Raw genomic sequence first — 15725 nt, forward strand, 5'->3', positions numbered from 1 at the left:
TACCACCACTATAGGAACACAATACGACGACTATAGGAACCATACCACCATTATAAATACAACGAAGAAGTCGCAAAAATATGTATTTTTTCGTAAATTTGATGTAATTCTTGGTAAAAATGGTTGTGATTGCGAAGATAAAACAGATTCCAATTGCTATGTGTTAAAATATTCAGAAATTGTCCTTCCTGACACTTTAAATCCATTAAAACACATCGGTACCTCTACAAATTGCACCAGTATTGGTACATTTACCCTATTAAAACAAACAACTGGAATATATATTCCATATATACTTCAACAAACAACACACACTTTTTTATAAATCAAAAAACACTCAAGTTAATTTTTTCATCGAAATCAAACCTTTTTTATTTGCATGTTTTTTTTAACTTTTCATATTATCAAGCAAAACATAACCATGTTAACATGGAAATGTTATCATTACATTTTCATTGTACGAGTTCAATGACAGCTTCTTAGATCAGTAGATTTTCGTTTCTTACTTTATTCAGTTTGTTTTCTAATAGAATTTGTCACGAAGATTATTTGTTTGAATGCTTTTCCCTTTCAAAAAGAATTCTAGTTGCTGAGGTACAATCAAAAAGTTAAAAACATGCGAACACTTTTCTACGGATTAAGGCACAGAAAGTAAATTGCTGTCCCGCTGTTTGTGATTCGTTTTGATATTGCAGAAAATCATTTTAAAAGCAAGATTAAGAAAGGATTTACAAAGATTTATTCCATCACAATGTAAAAAATTTAACGTGAAAGAAAAACTATCACCTACAGATTATTTTTCAGACCCAGAGAACCTTGTCGTTAACCATAATCGTTTTCTTTCCTTTTTCGTAAATAAATGTTCTCGGAGTGGTTGAATTGAGGAAGGACAAACGCAATCAAAACAAAAATTAAAAAAAAAAAGATCTCGCAGCTATAGATCTAATCTTCAGGCGCCTTTATATACGCCAAATTCAACACAGAAGGAGCATTAAAAAAATACAAAAAGCTAAATTGCTGCAGCAACTGTGCAAATTAGGTGAGAAGCGCAGTTTCGGTTCTTGCTAAAAACCAGACCAGTGGAAAAACTTATACCTGAACACAATCAACCGGTACCGGTGGTCTTCTTTTATTCACCACCATCGTACAACCCCTGTTCAAAGTGATGGTCACTGGCATGGGAACACCCTCTCTCGCTTCGACAATGAACCAGGAAGAGCTAGTGTTCGTCGATTAAAATGGGATTGAAAAAAATAAAACAACTGAAGAAAAAAAAATGCCTCTACCTAAAAGCACTTCGAAAAATATACAACAACAGACGCGCCCGTTAAGAGCCAATCGAATGCAGCGGAGGGCTGCGTGTGTTTTTTAGGCTATTTTCTACCATTACCTATTGAATGAGAAAGGATTTTTGTTATAATTTTGTATGCACTATGGTTGCAAAATCTGGAAAAGAAGAGGGGAAGCTTAGTAGTGAAGAGAATTGAATATTTGGGGCGTGAAAGTTGCAACCACAACTTTTGCTATCCGGGCGCAAAGTTTGCCGTCGCCGCTAAAAAGAAAGCAAGAATGTGAGCAATTCTACGTGATGGTTTTGTTCGTCGCTCATTTGCACTATTTTTGAGGGACACAAAAAACAAACATGGACCAACCGTCTAGTATCCATCGTCAGAAAGTTTGGTGACAAATGTTGTCAAATAAAAAATAAAAAAATCAGCCGGTGCTAAAGAAATTAGCGTACGTCTTCTAAAAAACTCAAATTAGCTCACCATTCATTAAACACGGTTGCAGATTGTTTCGATAATTGTAATTTGTGACGGTGGCATGAATGTCATACGGTTGAAAACCCGTTTTTACCGAGTGGTGTTTGCCGGTAGAATGCACGTAAAGGTGCAGACGCCATTGTAGCACAGATTCAAGTTGCACAAAAGGGAAAAAATGGGTGCTGACTTAAGTTTCCTTAATGTGGGAACACATTTTCTTTTAAATTTCAGTTACAGTACACATACTAACATACCTATATAATACACCCATACACGAAAAACACCATTTTTGCGATGTGCTGCACTGTGCAGGGAATAAAAAGCATTTGCAGCCGGGATAGAGCATACATCTCCTTATGCTGTCCACGTTTTCGGCAAGGGATACTGAAAGCATTGGTGTGCGAACAGCAAAAGCTATCAAACTGCTTCTTCACACATGCATCCGTACGTACCCGTGAGATAAGTTTCTAGGGTAGACTAAAATGGTCGAACTTATGTGATAAGTTTTTAAATTTTATACAAAACTACAAATCCAATAACTTGAACGTATGGTAATCAATCTAATGATCTTAAAGAAATATTTTATGAAGTACACAATTTATATTTTAAATCGAATGAATTCATAATTGTGGTTCAACAAGCATATACAAATCAAATATATTTTAACAGAAAACTCGGAGCATATTTTTTCTGTTTATTTTATTAAATTTATGACATTTCAAACTGTCAAAATTGAACTATCAACAGTTTTGTTTTAATATGGTTAGCTAAAAAAACATTTTACTTGGAGAGCAGGTAAAGATTTTTTTTCATAAAATTCCATCATCAGTAAGACCTTAGCTTTTGCGAATGCTGTTATAATGCATGAGGTACTGTGTTATTGGATTACATTTTTGTTTCATATTTTTCTTTCATTAACAAGCTATGAAGGCTTCCTTAAATTTTCACTACTGAAACTTATTTATTTTGCAACATCCAAATGAAACATCAATTACTAACATTTGATTGTTTTAATGAAATATTTTTTTTTCTCCTTTATTAACTCGTTGGTGATGGTCACTTGATGCATTTGATAATAACGATGCTTTTTTGTGTGTTTAGATCATGTTTTTTTTCATGTCAAAATCATTCGTATTTTATTTAATTTTTCTACAAAACAACCACACCACGGTAATGTTATACCGCAACACTATTACACTAGAATGAAAATTTGTTACTTCATGTATGTGAGAATCAGTTAAACATCAAAAGAAGAAGATGGGTGGCTTTCGTTTAGTTCGCTTTATTTTTCTCCAATTCGCACGTCCTTCACCTTCGACATTTCGCGTTCAACTGACCTCTCGACCCAGCAGCGCGCGCCGCTTAAATACCCTCCTTCGCTCACTCGGCGCTCGCCATGATATCGCTATCTCTATTTTCCCTACTTCACACGGCCTTTCCTCGACCGATCCTTTCGCCCCGAAGGATCCTCACCGCATTAAAACCGATAGGGTTTCATATGTGACGAAGCCGTCGACGTCACTTTTGGCCCTTCGCCATTGATCTTTTCCACGTCATAGCGATCATGAGGACGAACACTGGTTACCTTATATGGTCCAAGGTACTCAGCCGCGTACTTCCTTCCAGGCCCGAACTGCGTCCGCTTAATCACCACCAGGTCGCCTTCGCGGTAAGTTGTAGCCGACCGCGCTCGTAAGTCGTACGATCTCCGTTGTTCTTCTTGGGCTTTCTCGATAGAAACCCTGGCACCAGCTCGAGTCTACTCTCGATGATCGTGATGTTGGGCCACTCGAATTTCTTCCATCAGCTCACCTAGTCGTAAATCTCCTTCGTGTCTCATCGGTACCCCAAACATCGCTTCAAAAGGAGTAACACCGATGCTCTGATGTGGGCTCGAATTAATCCACCGCTGAATATTGGCAACGTGCTTATACCACTTCGCGGGATCGTTTACACTCATCTTTCGCAACATAGCAATAATCACTTGATTTACCCTCTCTACCTGCCCGTTCCCGCGCGGAACACCTGTCGTAACTTCCACACACTCGATATCCTGATCCTCACAGTACCGCTTAAAATCGTTTGACGTAAACGCAGCCCCTTTATCGCTAATAATACGCCTTGGATTACCAAATACCTCGCTCTGTGTCGTTAATCGCTGAATTACTTCAAATGAATTCGTCGTTTTAGTAGGATATATCCAAGTAAACTTACTAAACGCATCAACTACTACAAACAAATATTTATACCTTTTCTCTGTAATGTCCATTGGACCCAAATGGTCTACGTGATACGTGTCTAACGGAACGTCACCTTTTGCGATTGGGTATAATAAACCGTCAACTTTTCCCCTTTTACGCTCTGCGAGGATACATTTTACACAACACTCAATCGTTTGTTTTATTTTCTCACTCGCGTTTGGAATGTAAAACTCCTGTTCGATAATACCCTCTATCTTACGAGCTCCTAAGTGACCCTTTTCGTGTATCCTACGTATCAAATCGCTTTGAATCCCCGATGGTACCACAATCACTTCCCTACCTTTCACTACTTTCATCAGCAGCCCATCGCACATGACAAAATCTTCAAAAGATTGTGTTTTCAACAATTCAATAATTGCCTTCGCACGCTCGTCACTTTGTTGCATTTTTCTGATCGCTTCTATCATAGGGTCGCTTTTCACAATCATCACCGGTGCCCTGCTCAACGCATCCACATGCTTCATCGATGAACCTGGCCTATGCACCACTTCATATTCATACTCTTCGAGCATCAAAGCCCATCTCGCGATTCTTGCCGACAGTTCTTTCGATTTTAAAGTATGCCCAAACGCTGCACAATCTGTAACGATCTTAAACTTGATGCCTAAGAGATACACACGAAACTTCTCAACAGCGCGAACCACCGCTAGCACTTCCAAATGATACGCACTATAATTCTTCTCCGCGTTTGATGTTTGTTGACTCATGAAGGCAACAGGATGAAACTTGTCGTCGTCGCTCTTCTGCATAAGCGCAGCACCATAACCGTACTTCGACGCGTCCGTATGAAGCTCGGTTTCGGCACTTTCGTCGTAGATCTTTAACACCGGATCGGTCACCAAACACCGTTTCAACTCATCAAAACTCGAACGCTCCTCTTCACTAAACACAAACTCAACACCTTTCTGAAGCAAACTTGTCAAAGGCTTCGAAATTGTCGCGTAACCAGCAATAAATTTTCGGAAGTAACTCGTAAGTCCCAAAAATCTTTGCAGCTGCTTCACATTTTTCGGTTCCGGAAAAAGCTGAACCGATCGCAACTTACTCGGCGCTATGCGATAACACCCGTTGCAAATCACATACCCGAGATACTCCACTTCATCCTTTAAAAATTGCGATTTTTTCCAATTGAACTGCACACCGTTCTCACTCGCGACATTTAACAATTCCTTCAACGTTTGAAAATTACTTTCCTCATCTAATGAAGGAATTATTAAATCATCCACATACACCAACACACGCTCACTCTTGATGAATTCCCGAAACACATCCGCTACAAACCGGCTGAAACTCGCTGGACTATTGACCAACCCGAAAGGCGTTCTAAGAAACTCGTACTGGCCTGTGTGGGTAACAAAGCCTGTGTACCGCTGGCTCGACTTTTCCACAGGAACATGAAAAAACGAATTTTTCAAGTCAAGTGTGGTAAAAACTCTGGCTGACTTCAAGCGATCGATTTGATCTTCTATGTTCCTCATGGGAAAACAATCCTTAACCATTTTTCGATTAAGTTCGCGATAATCAACACAAACGCGTAAGGAACCGTCCTTTTTTCTCGCTAACGTTACCGGACTCGCAAAATCACTCTCACTTTCTCGAATTATTCCCGCGGCTAACCACTCGTCGATTGTTTTCTCCAGCACCGCCTTTTCACCCGGAGCAAAACGCCTTGGCGACGAACGCACAGGCGTCTCGTCATGCAAAATAATTTTCGTCTCAACACGACTATTCACGTTTACCGCAGGTTTGTACCCCGAAATAACCGCCTTTACTCTTTCCGAAAATCGAGGAGACACATCCAAATTGTCTTCATTGTCACACACAATAGAAAACATTTCATCCGTTGAACCATATGGCCTGACATTGACACCCGCCGTTGTCATCGTCACTTCAAAATAGTTCAAGGAATCTCTGCCCAATACTGCATCGTAAGACATGCTCTCATTTGGCACCACAAAAAATCGCACACCACTAAAAACGTTATCATCCACCGTAACGTCCACCGTGAACATGCCGATCGCCTTTGTTCTCATGCCACCAAAGCCCTGGAACCACATCGAAGTATCGATCAGCGGTGATCCCTCGATTCTTTTGTAACAACCTATTGTCACCAAGTTTTGGTTGCTTCCACTGTCAAACAATGCCTTGACCGATGTTTTGTTTAACACGACATCAACCATTCCCACCGATTCTTCCGTCACGTTTATTTTCGCAGGAACGACGCTTTTGTTCCGCGCACACTCGCTCGCCTTATGACCGTACTCACGACACGAGAAACATTTCGGACCACCCTGTGTCTGCGCGCACGCGCGAGCTTGGTGTCCTTTGTTTCCGCAATTGTAGCATCGCTGCTCCGCCCGTTTGTCGACGCGGCTACTGGATGACAAAACTCGTTTGTTTTCTTCTTTATCCGTCGTTTTCTTCTTTCGAGCCATGCGCACTTTTTCAAAGTTGAGCAACTTTTCTTTTAATACTCGAATTGTTTGCGCCTCGTACAGCAATGATTTGAAAAAATCATCGTCGGTCACACCGTTAACGATGTACTCACACAAGCTTGGTTCGTCCAAATCGATTTGGGCAGCAATTCGTTGCATTTCGTAAACGTACTCTCGCATCGTCTCGGCCGTTTCCTTCTTCCGATTTGCGAGAATCCGATGCACATCACTCGACCTCACAAATGGAGCAAATTCTGCGATGAGCTCTTTTTTCAATATCGCATAAGTTTGCACATTACGCAAAGACGACAAGAACTTTCTTGCGATTCCCGTCATCTTTTTACGTAGCATGATTAGCTTTTGTTCGTCATTCCATCCTGCTGACTTTGATACGGAATCGAGGTGAGCCAGCCAAATACGCACATCGTGCCCATCCTCTGCTCCAAACGTCTCAATGCTATCTTCCACATCTCGAAATGCGTAAACGCGTTGCGGTCGTTTAGGCGTCGAGATTCGCACAGCAGTTTGAAAAGGGTCTTCTTCCGTTTCATCGTCATCCTCGGCAACAAAGCTATCACCTTCTTCCGGAAGATCCAGATCCGCTTTTTCCTCGGAATCATCATCGCAACTCTCGTACGGTTGGTTACCCGCGTAGTTTTCGACGTCGTCTATGGCGTTAGCTGGTTCTGCTCTGTGTCCACTCCCGGACGGACCGGCGTTGTCCCCTGACGCAACCGTCGCTCGGTATTTCACAATTCGATTCGCGATTTCCACTTTTCCTCCAGTGGTTTCTAGGCCAAGCCTCTCACACTCGCGCACCAACCCAATCTTCGTGAAATCTTCACAAAGCTCCTTGACCGTTGCCATTCTATCTCTCTCTATCTTTCACTCACAAAGCCGACATACACACTACCACACAATTTTCTCGCGGCTTCCCGCACTCACGCACAAATGTCACACTAGTTGACTCGTAAAATTCACACAGAATTTTCACACGCAGGTTGCTGTAAAGCCTCGCTAAATTTCTTCACTCGGATTGCTTCGGAAAGCCTCGCTATCCCTCACGGATTCTCACTGGTTGCTAAAAATAAAGCCTCACTAATTGCTTCACAAGCCTCACTGATTCGCACGGATTGCTACGAAAGCCTCACTGATCCGCACGCGTTGCTACATAAGCCTCACTGTTCTTCTCTTTCACAAAACGTCTCACTATTTGCTTATAAAAAAGCCTCACAGTTTTTTGCTATTTAATCACAAAATAGCCTCACGAAACATCACACATTATCGCACCGATTGCTTTCATCGCAAAAGCCTCACTCGTTTGGGAAAAAAGTATCCCGGACGAGCCCCCATGTGAGAATCAGTTAAACATCAAAAGAAGAAGATGGGTGGCTTTCGTTTAGTTCGCTTTATTTTTCTCCAATTCGCACGTCCTTCACCTTCGACATTTCGCGTTCAACTGACCTCTCGACCCAGCAGCGCGCGCCGCTTAAATACCCTCCTTCGCTCACTCGGCGCTCGCCATGATATCGCTATCTCTATTTTCCCTACTTCACATGTATGGGAAAGCGTGTGAAATAACTTATAATCTGAACACCATTCCACCTTAAGATGGTAAGCAAACTAAGCCATACAGCAACACCATAGGAACTCAAAACTGCTTCCATAATTGTTTTCGCATTCACTGTATGGTTATATTATCTAGTGGAGCAAATACACGGAAGCAAAACCTGTTATGCACGCTGAGTGAAACTCGTTTCACGTATTTATCCAGGTGCGAAAACATTCCTTAAATGTATACAATTTTCCCTTTCATATATAGTGATGTTGCAGTTGCAGTTGCATAAATAAGTAGTGCATTAATAAAATACCTCTCTATCCCACGTTTCCCAAGCATACTTACCTGAATTCCGTGAAAAATTGCGTAAATGGTTGGCACGCCACAAATGAGACATGTGGTAAAATCAGGCATTGTGTTTATAAAATGTACTAAGCTAACCGTGAGCAAGACCGTTTAGTTTGTAGGAGGGTTTGAAAACAAAAATCTCTATTAATTAATTACACGCGTCGGGCACGTGATTTTTGCAAAAATAGGTTACCTTACTACCCGGATGCCAGTCTGTAACGCGGTGCACGATGTTGTTTGATGTTTGAAAGTGCAAATAAAGCAGAACCATTTTTACCGCTTCAAGAGAGACCATCTTATCTTTTTCTTGCTGAACACTTATTGATGTAAGAGTGTGAGAAAATGGAACTCCACCTTTCGTCGATAGATTCTTCCAGCGCCTGTACAGGAGGTACCTTGCCAAACAGGCTGAAGTGGCGGCTGTATTGGGGCTGCTAATTTGTTGGATGTTCGTTGAAAGTGGTACACTGTCGGGATATTAATATTCCGTGCACGTTTCACGGTTTGAATAGCAAAAATATTCCAAAGCTGCGGTGGCACGGTGACGAACCTCTCTAGACCCGGGGTACTATTGTGTATAGCAAATGGAAAACCACGCGCCTGCAATTGTTGTATTGTTTATTTTAGTTCCCTTTTACAGGGTTTCCCACGATTTATTGGTCAGTTCCCATGATTTTTTGGTGCGTTCCCACGATTTTTTGGTTGTATCCCATAGATTTTTGGTTCGATCCTATAATTTATTGGTATTTTCCGATTGGATATCAATACAATTAGACCAAAAAATTCTGGGAAACGACCAAAAAATCGTGGGAACGCACCAAAAAAATATGGGAATCCACCAAAAATTGATGGGAACCAACCAATATATCGTGGGAAACCCTGTATGTTGATTTTTGGAATTGAGCTTTATGAGCATGTTGTTTTGGAAAATTAAGCTAACATAATCGTTTATCCGTGGGAAAATACTTGTGTGGAGCGTTTAATTGTTTTAATGAACGAGAAAAATAAAATGTGACGTGTGCGTGATACACCTAGAATTGTTGTGGTTATATATTACAGCTGTGTATTTATATCATTACCATCGTAACAGATAACTTGCGCAGAAAAGATATTCTGTATTTAAGATCACTATTAGAAAATCAAACGCTTTTGTTTTGGTTGGACAAATATATTCTTTTTACTCCTTGTTTTGACCTGTTGAAGCTAAAATGTTCCTTAAAGTCGTCAAATTTTAGCTTCACACCTCTAGTATATAAAAAAGTTTGTTACAAAAAATGTTAATCCAAGTTGTACAGTTCAGTAAATTTAAATTGTTATTTTGCATCGATCTTCTGGTATAGTTAAACAATCGCAAGCTTTTACATTCCCGAAAAAGGTTCAAGTCTCGTAAGAGTTAAGCACGTTACACGTAAGATTAATTTTTATTTTATGTAAAGTACGTTATCAAATAAAGTAAGTCAATGATAGGCAAGCACGTTAGAAGCGAATATCGCCGACCAATATTGTTGATGATCGTTGCATCAAACTTTAACAAGCTGTAATAAGTTTTATGCAAACGTTGAAATCATTAATTGATTTTTCGGAAATAATTAACATTAAAATTATTTTTGCTGTACAAGAATTATTGAATCTTACTCACTATTTCAAAAATTTAAGTAATATATTAACAAATAATAAAAATAAGATAATACATTTTTATTATCATCAACTGGAGAAAAACAAACGTTTTAGAAAACTAAAAGTTCAATATAAAACACATCATTTCGTTTAACGTTCAACTGCGTATGTTTAATAGTTTAAAAGGAAATGATCTGCAGCTTTCAAAGCTTTCTTAGCAAAAAAATAAGTTTGTAAACATTTTACTTCTAATAAAAATTTCTTATAGACAACGAAGAAGGAGCACTTTTAATTTAAGTTTAGCCGGTTATGGCATTTGGAAACACAAAGCATATTCATATTCATATTCAACCGTGTTAACCGTGTTTGATTGGATTTCAGGACCATCCATGCGGACATCTTCGGAAATGTTGGACCTTTTGAACCGACGAAGAAAACGGAACCATGCCGATTTTCCGCTTCCCTAAACCCATTTTCCTCAAAGCTCTAGAGTTTCTTTCAAAATTCGCTTAAGCAAGTGCCCAGCAATGTCCTGCTTCTGGCATAGATACAAATTTGTCGTTCCTGTTGTAGAAACTGGTTGACTGTGACTTATCTGCACCGGAGTGCAAAGGTATTTGCCGTGTTAAAATTTATGCCAAAATGTTGTATATCGGTATTTTGGTTGGTTATGCTAAAGCTAACGCGCGCCGCCAACCATCCAACATTGCAAGGACAGTGAAGCATACATTGAGTTTTGTGTATGTTTTGTTCCATAAGGATTCCGGGTGACGATAGATCCATCTTAGAGTAAAAGTTTTTTCCTGCGTTGAGGATTTACAAACAAAAACAAACAACATAACTAATGGATGATTTCGGAATATTGAATAAACTGTCCTGCGAAATAGCTTAAACGTTTAGCCTCTTTGTGATGTATTCGAAGTCCATTGGCTATTGCATTAAGTGAAACCGCATGAGTTAATTCAACATTAAGTACAATTACAAAATAAATACACGTTAATCCCAATGAAGCACCATAAAAAGTGAAAAAAGAGAAAAGTATTTCACGTTTTTAGTGAATTAGTTAATCCATCTGGAAGGAAATTGAATACCTTCATTACATACTCATACATACCCCATTGCCCATAGTAGGATAGTTCGTCCTAAGTATGGAGCACGGTCCTTCGTATGGGGCACGCCTTGAACCCATGACGGGTAGCTGTTAAGTACAGTAAAATCTCTCTAAGATGTAGTCTCTTCAAGATGAATTGTTTCAATAAGATGAAAATGTTGTCGGTGCCTTCTTATTCCACACATCGTATGTCTCTTCAAGATGAATATCTCCTTAAGGCGAATATGCTTCAAGCTGCATATGCGATTTGGTAGCTAAACTTCTCTTAGATGAATTTTTGGATGATTGTTCATAAACTTATTGACCTAAGGTTTGTTTTTCCCGTAGTTTCATGGATAATTCAAATCAACAACTTCATCAGTTTTCCTCAACGTGAATATCTCTCTAAGTTGACGGTCCCTTGAAGATTTACCTTAGATAGATTTCACTGTAATACGAGTTGACGACTGTATAATGCCGACCTACATCCATGAAAATTAAAATTATATTTAATGTGCACGTGTTGAACATATTACCTGTTATCTGTTATTTATTGTAAGCAGTTTTGTTTCATCCTTAGAAATGTTATTTAAGAAAAGCAATGTACTTGTAACCAGATTTTATTTAAATTTTATAGTTTTTTATTAAACTCTTATCTTTACAATGTCAGTTTTTCACGCAGGCTTTTACAATTTTCCCATTTGTTTTTTGTATTTTCAAATCGTGTTGTTTTTTTGTTACACACTTTTTTTCGTCCCTTCGTATTTCGTATTATACCACAGAATATGGAAAAACCCTAAATTAAAACATTCACAAACCGATTCATAGTTGAATGTGTGACGTTTTCTTTCCAATATTGAATCGCACATCATTTGAAATATTTCGGTTTTGTTTGTTGGTTGGTTTTGATTTTCTTTTGCGGTTTTATATAACTATTGGTTTGCTTTTGGTTACTTTTGAACAGATGTTTATCCGTCATGTAAGTGCAAAGGTGGTATGGAAATGATTGATGAAAAGCAAAACCTATTTCTATTTGTCAATTACCATTCGGGCATGTTTGCGTTACGTGTATGTGTGTTTTTTAAATTAATTTTAGCACATGTGTTTTGGAGCAAAATACGCTTATGGTTTATTTACTGATACTTTATGCTACAATTTCCTCCATCTTGTTTAAATAAATACACACACATATACAATTAGGCGAAATAACTGTATTTGTGCATCAATCAGGTATCGTAATTATTTGTTGAAACGGTTTCCCTTCTATATCAATGGTAAACGGCGTTCACAGCTGATCACGTTTAATTACAACCTCGTTTGCCGATCAAGCTGACAGATTTGTATCAGTGAACCAAATAAGAATCCTTTCAAATCACGGGTAGCAGCATTTAAGAAAATTTCAACCATAATCTTTTCGTTTGCTAGTCCTTACCAATCACTGTAGATATATTGAACATATGGAACATGGATTTTTACGAGCGTATAACCGCAACAAAATATCACACATCATTGCATCATCATTGCAAGAATGGTGCATAAAAACTGGAAAATAAACAATTCGTTCATATTTTGATAATGAAATTAACTTCAACTAAAAAAACATAGGAAGAAGCTGTACCTATGAATCTTTCCACCTAGACTGCAAACTACATTATGTTGCAGATCAACACAGAAAACACGATGACTCAAAGCCTTCCAAAAAAAAAAAAAAAAAAAAAAAACACGACTGCTCCTTGTCGCGGACTTCGAGGATCTTTTGTGTGTCCAATGCTTATATTTTAAAAAGGAAAATGCTGAAAACGGCACTTTCCTAACGTTCATTCATTGCAACGATTGAAGTTGTGTCGTGCAGCACGTTTGTTCAATAAATGCTTCTCAAATTGGCAAACAGAAGCTTCCTGTTTTAGCTCAATTGCAGCGCCGGAACAAACGCTCTTTTGATCCACTTTTTACATGCCCTGCTTCTCATCCCGTCCTTTGTCCATCGCTGCCATCCTTATCCTGCATATGGTTTACCGCATCATCGTTTTTATTGATAGAGACATTCATCGTAATTGATTGAAAATTCAAGTTAGTGTTTGCTTTGCACAAGTGAGCAACTTTATTTGCTTTCCAGAAGCAAAATGAATCTCTGCAAAATGAAGTTTTTGTGCAAAATGCAAAGGATTCCGTAGTAGTAAAGTTTCCAAGCAAACAGTAGAGAGTTTTCGAACAGACTTTTGCTTTGAAAAACGAAACCAACCAGCGCTGATTTTATTAAACGCTTACATCGACATAACCACGCTATTTAACAAGTTTTTGTTAAATAAAAGAAACAAACAAAATCGACCAGAACCATATCGAAATTTGACGGAACTATCGACCGAAGAAAGTGTTCTTGTTCTTGGCGGCTGGTTGTATCGATGTCTTTGGTTGCATTCGTGCTTCATAAAAGTTATAATTCCGGTCAAGCGAGCTGGATGTTCGGAACCTTGGAGGGCGGTGAGTACGTGTTTGCTTTGGAACCTGTAACGGTTTTTGTTCCCAGTTTTTGTTTCTTCTTCTGATGTTCGGCTTCTTGAAGCAAGGCGTATTATCGTTGATATCTTTCAGCTTTACAATCACTCACGAATGGTAAACGTGGTATTTGGCGCTCTCGTCGATCCCATCGTTATCGGTCACCTGTACATGTGAACAATAGGCAAGAGACAAAGACATATATTATAACTTTCCATCATTACGGACATGTACGCTTGGGTTGCATAATTCATTAAAAGGTTTTGGAATGAAAATGTGTTTGACTTAATAAAGCTTAAAAACTCTGTGGACGCTGTTGATGATGGTTGCGTCGGATTTGCTCGTTACCAGCTAGAAAAAATCTACAAAATTGCTTGATTTAATTAAATTTCTTTAATTGCTTGTGCTAATAATTAGTGACTGGCATACTAAGTAAGTAAGGCATACTGAGCACGATTATCTGTTCTTGTAGTATGACCCGAATCGTTTACACACCGGACACATGACATAAGTGAGAAGTTATACAAAACTGTACAGTAGACCAAAATCCAATTTTTCCATCGAAAAGTTTCTCTTTTGGGCCAAGGATGCATCGCACAGGAGAGACGCATTATCTTTAAATTTCTGCAAAAATGGCTGTAAAGACTTTCAACGATTAAATAATTCTGAAACAAAAAGGTCATCATATCCATTCAGCTTCAGATGGCGAACGGGTTGTGCAGTCAACTTTTGCACCACTCTGATCGAATGTTATCAACCGTAGGAACATAAAAGGTTTTTTCCATTTCATTTCAATGTTGTGGTGTTGCCGCAATTCTCATTTTTTTTTTCGTTTCATTTCATGTCGTCACACTTAATTGCAGTGTTTTTGTTTTGTTTTTCGTCATTGGCATATAACGTGCTCTTCCAAGTGCAGAGCTTTGACCTACCTTAAGCACAAATATTTCCCCCGTGGCCTTGTTTATGTTAAAGATGCTGTCGGAAGGATGTTCGATGTTAATACCGGGTCCGATCAGGAATTAGATTATTTTATTCGGCCGCTCTACGTCGGTATCCGAGGCGGTCCCTGTTCAATGGAAAGGCATCAAAAGATAGTCAATAAGTGGTCAGTGGATGGAAAAAACAGGTGAAATACGAAAATTTCTAATAGTAATAGATAGAGAAAGGCTTGTTTGTACGAACTACCGAAATCGATCAAAGAAGGAAGATTGACTCAATGAAATGCAGGAATTGCAAAGCCACTAGGTGCTAGCCTTTCTTAGGTTTGTTCCTCGCCCTGTCAAACCCATTCAGTACCGAAGTAAATGTAAACGAAAAATATGAATGCTTCGTAACCGGATGATTGGCACGACCATTTGCTCGTTTATATCGGTGAGATTGGACAGAAAACATCATTGTATACCGGACGGGTTTGGTTAGGTCAGTTGGGCTTGGCACGGTCTCGGAATGCTATGTAAATTCGTCTGTCAGATGGAAAATAGATTTTTTATTTATAACTGCAATTTGCAAATTCCACGAGCCGCTCTCGTAGTACAGTCGTCAACTCGTACGACTTAACAACATGCCCGTCATGGGTTCAATTCCCAAATAGACCGCGCCGCCATACATAGGACTGACTATCCTGCTATGGGGGGAAATCAATTAGCCACTGAAAGCCAAGCCCACAAGTGGGTACAGGCAGGCCTTGACCGACATCGGTTGTTGAGCCAAAAGAAAAAGAAGCAAATTGCACTGCTCGATGATATTGTATGTTAACGAGTAATTCGTTTCGTAGGAGGTGAAATCGTTCAATAGACTTTCCAGATATTCACCTGCCCAGAGTAACGTGACGTTAAAGTGCAGCTTGAAGCTGGAAGATCTATAGCAGCTTGAGCCAATTATCCCTTCATTTGTCCATAAATGTTATTTCAGCCATTCTGATTGAGTTGTTGCGATTACAATGTAGCTAACTTTGTCACTACGGCCGTGAAGGCTAGGGCCATACGCAGGATATTCAATTCGATTCTAAATGTCAATTGCTCTTACGTAGGAAATCCAAACAAAGATGGTGAATAATATCATCACGAAGGTAAGATTCCTCTTCTAACTTTTGAAACGATCATCATTATCCACCACGTGCTCGACACGAGGTATATTTGGTATAGCGGCACGTATGAA

At 39.2% G+C, this 15725-nt stretch overlaps 1 long non-coding RNA gene across 1 annotated transcript; it reads right to left on the reverse strand.

Moving 5' to 3' along the window:
• Positions 1-11690: 11690 nt before the first annotated feature.
• LOC133393741 (uncharacterized) lies at positions 11691-15022 on the reverse strand. Its single transcript, XR_009766358.1, has 2 exons — positions 14498-15022; positions 11691-13733 (listed from the first exon to the last, which is right to left on the reverse strand). It is a non-coding gene; the product is annotated as an uncharacterized LOC133393741 (long non-coding RNA).
• Between the last annotated feature and the right edge of the window lie 703 nt (positions 15023-15725).

Source organism: Anopheles gambiae, chromosome 3 (genome assembly GCF_943734735.2).
Source record: "Anopheles gambiae chromosome 3, idAnoGambNW_F1_1, whole genome shotgun sequence".
Taxonomy (NCBI): domain Eukaryota; kingdom Metazoa; phylum Arthropoda; class Insecta; order Diptera; family Culicidae; genus Anopheles; species Anopheles gambiae.